The sequence below is a fragment of the Lactuca virosa genome, chromosome 6, assembly GCF_052849685.1.
Source record: "Lactuca virosa cultivar CGN04683 chromosome 6, Lactuca_virosa_CGN04683_v6, whole genome shotgun sequence".
Lineage (NCBI taxonomy): Eukaryota > Viridiplantae > Streptophyta > Magnoliopsida > Asterales > Asteraceae > Lactuca > Lactuca virosa.
The window spans coordinates 147,224,063-147,228,047 of record NC_136431.1 but is presented as its reverse complement, the minus strand read 5'-3'; the positions used below and the strand labels follow the sequence as shown (position 1 = coordinate 147,228,047).

General features: G+C 27.7%; 1 long non-coding RNA gene across 1 annotated transcript; it reads right to left on the bottom strand.

The window, feature by feature from the left end:
- Positions 1 to 2,652: 2,652 nt before the first annotated feature.
- Positions 2,653 to 3,533, bottom strand: LOC145120553 (uncharacterized). Its single transcript, XR_013714240.1, has 2 exons — positions 3,228 to 3,533; positions 2,653 to 3,053 (listed from the first exon to the last, which is right to left on the bottom strand). It is a non-coding gene; the product is annotated as an uncharacterized LOC145120553 (long non-coding RNA).
- Positions 3,534 to 3,985: the final 452 nt, after the last annotated feature.

Below are 3,985 nucleotides of genomic sequence, written 5' to 3'. Positions count from 1 at the left end.
GTTCTCATTTGATCTTTTACATATATATATATATATATATATATATATATATATATATATATATATATATATATATGTGTGTGTGTGTGTGTGTGTGTAAAAATGAATATACCCAAGAATGTATAAGCTTAGGTATCCAAACTCACCATATTACGTCGTTTTGTATCATATATATGCATTGTAATCGTCCAAAGTTCTTAAAATTCAACTCGTAACTTGATTTATTTCCAATATTTTTATAAATTTCACCATTATCTTTCTCTTACATAATTTTCATTTGTGACTATAATTATATATGCTCTGGTAGATGGTCGGTAGAAAGATGTGATGTAAGAGGAAGATAATAGTAAAAATTTGAAAATGTTGGAAGTAAATCAAGTTAGTGGTTGAAGTTTAAGAATAATTTAATGTACATATGATACAAAAAGACATAGTATGATGGGTTTGGGTACCTAAGCTTAAATACATTATAGGGTATATTCACTTTTCTTTTATATATATATATATATATATATATATATATATATATATATATATATATATATATATATATATATATATATATATATATATACTAGTAGAGAACCCGCGCGATGCGGCGGCGGCACTTAGTTCCTCGGCAGATAGTTTTCTTGCGGCGATTAGTTTTTTTTCGTGTCAGGTTGTTCGTATCAGCCTTTGGACGTATTGTTTTGCGTCAGATAGTGTCTTTGACGAATAGTGTCTAGCTAGATACGTAGTATTGTTTTGTTTCATATCCGGTATCTGTTGCTCTGGTTTTTGTTTTACAATTATATTAAATGTAAAAGTATGTGTAAAAGTTACCAATAAAAAAAATCATTGTTATTCTATCTTGTCTAACCTTAAAAAATTATCCCCATACAATAATTAAAATAAGTTATAAATATAAAAATGAATGATTATATGGCCATTGGAATGGAAATTAAAAGAAAAATCATAATTTAAGTGAAATGTCTTGGGGATATCAAATTTGTTTTCACCTAATACTTATGGAATAACATCTACCGAACCATATTAACTACAATATTATTGGTTCACATAAAAGTCTCTTTTCAATTAATAGTAGACGGTTTAAACACAGTTTGTAATGAAATATATAGTTAAAAAATAACCTAAATTTTGTTTTTGCTATTCTAAAGATAAATAAATAAATAAAATTAATACCAATATGAATAGATTAAAAAATAAATAAAAACTTGTTGGACTCATTCGAGATCAGCTAAGGTTGAGATAAAATATTTTCTAAAATAATATAGTATTTAAACGTTTATAAAAATGATTTTGTTTAAACGATTAGTTTACATCTTAACTTTTTACGTCATGCTCCTTCACCATATTTGATATACATCAAATATATACATAATTACTTTTTAGTAGAAAATCTAGGAAATATATGACATATCCGAGTACCTTATCAACGATAACACAAAACATATATTAAAATAAATACAAAAAAATCACTATTACAGTTTTATAAAATACTAATATTAATAACCAACATATCATATATCATGATTATTATGAAAATATTAAAAAGTAAAGTTCATACATAAAATGTATATCTATTATGAACTTATAATTACATATCCTGATTAAAATCAAAATATAAAACAGTCGACGACATTACGTTTTAGTTACCATAGTCATTCATCCGATTCACCACAAAACACGTTTGAGTTACCATCATAAAGAAAAGGAATATATTTGAAAAAAAATGTTTAATAAATATTGTTAATTAGTAAGGATACAAACTAACATCATAAAGTTATAAAGTTATAGGTAAAATGCTAACAAATATGTAAATGGAAAGGAAATAAATAAAAATAAATACCTATCACATCTATCCTCGAATTAAGATGACCAAAATAAAAAAATATTATACATGTATAAAATTAAATATTTAAAATTCCAACACTCCGAAAAAAAAAACAAAAACATGTACCAAAGAACACATTTCTTTTTCTTTCATCTGATAGAGAGAAAAAGTTTATATAAAAATTCTTTTTATTTACAACGTATAACTATCACTCTATTAATGTATGACCTATTATATATATATATATATATATATATATATATATATATATATTAAATCTGGTGGATGTTTGAACAGTAACTTTTTAACATTCACGTTTTAACCCATAGTTTTCTTTCCTTCACAGATTTGCTAGAGTTTAGGACTTTTGGTTCCTGCCACCACTTTTTAGGGGGTTTCACACTTTTCATCCTTCAACTTTTACACTTGCAATCTCCATCCACAAAAGCATGTTTAATTGTCAATTTAGTCCCTGCCTTTTCCAATATTGTTATATTTCGATACTTTTTTCCAACATTGTTCTATTTCGATATTTTTTTTGCACAATTTTTTGTGGTTATTACACATTTGCTCATTCCTTGGTCAATGGGTAGTCGACCCTATTGTAAAGTCTTGGATTTTATCGGTGTTACATGTTTTTTTAAACTATCATTTCGAATCATTTTTTTAGAAAACTCTAAATTATTTTCAACTCATGCGAAGCATGGGCTCTTTCCTAGTTTAAATTAAAATAAAGGAAATTCTATTTACATGTGTTACAAATCATATATTCTTAAACACATAAACAAAACATCTTTAATGCAAAATAAACAATATATTAAAATGTTTTATTTAATTTTGTATTCATTAAACTGCTGACATTCAACATTTAAGAAATTTAAACACATAATCAAAACATCTATTTTTATCCAAAATACATACACTCCTTCCTGACACCTCTTTCCCATACCTATCCTACCAAACCTTTTTGACTTTTAAACATCAAATCTTAACCCCATCGGTACCCGATAGAACACAAACCATAAAAGCAATATATTTAAAATCATGAAACTAATTAAACACCAACACAAAATATGAAAAATTTATATTTTGTTCAACATATTAACTTATTAGAAATTCAGATATACAAACATCTGACTACAAATAAACAGCACTGCAACAACCCTTTTATAGATCTATTTGTATGTTTCGTTGTCCTCATATGGTAGTTCAAGATCTGGAAGTAGAAACATAAAACCATTAGATATCCATTAGATATCCATGTGTAAAACATCAAACTTAAGCACATGCATTTATATGTATACGTACACACAGATTTATACATAAACATGTGGATGTATAAAGAAAGGTATCTCTACAACAATACAAATACAGATCTAAAAGATCTTACCATTGTTGTTTTCAGTGGTGGTTAGAGGGGGAAGAGGGAAGGATGAGCGCGATTAACCAGTTATGTTGGTGGTTGCTGTGACACTGTCGGCTGTTGGTGGTGGAGGTAGCTGGTGGTAGTATTTAGGGTTTTTAAAGAAGTTGGAAGGGAAAGTGAGGGAGTAAAATCTGTGTTATTGTGTGTAAGGTGGTGACGGAGAGACGATGATGAAGCCATCAAAGAGACAATCTTGATAAAGAAAAAGGAGTGATTAGAAATGGCTCTCTACCGGTGGGACCGATTATTTTTATATATATTTGAAACGTAGGGAAGACAGATAGATTGAAAAAAATGGGATTTGTGTTTCTTCAGATTCATTAAAATATTGATTTTTTTTAAACCGGCAATACAAATATATAAATTTACTTCTAATCTAACATCTAATACAACTTATGTCCACAACGAGACTTGAACCCTCGACCTCAAAAAGGGAGGACACCATCTGGTACCGCTAGGCTAGAAGCCCTTTGGTATTAAAATTTTGAATGGTTGGATCTAACTTATAGTTGTGAACTTATTTTCATCTATTCGACCATAAAATAAAACACATACACGCTGGCAATCCGTGTAAATGGAAGGCGGAGTCATATATATATGGAACATAAAAAGGCCGTGCATATATTTATAGTACCTCTTAAATTTGTGTCTTAAATTTAAGACTTTATGCATAAAAGGCTTGTACAAATATCCACCCTTTATAATATATATATATATATATA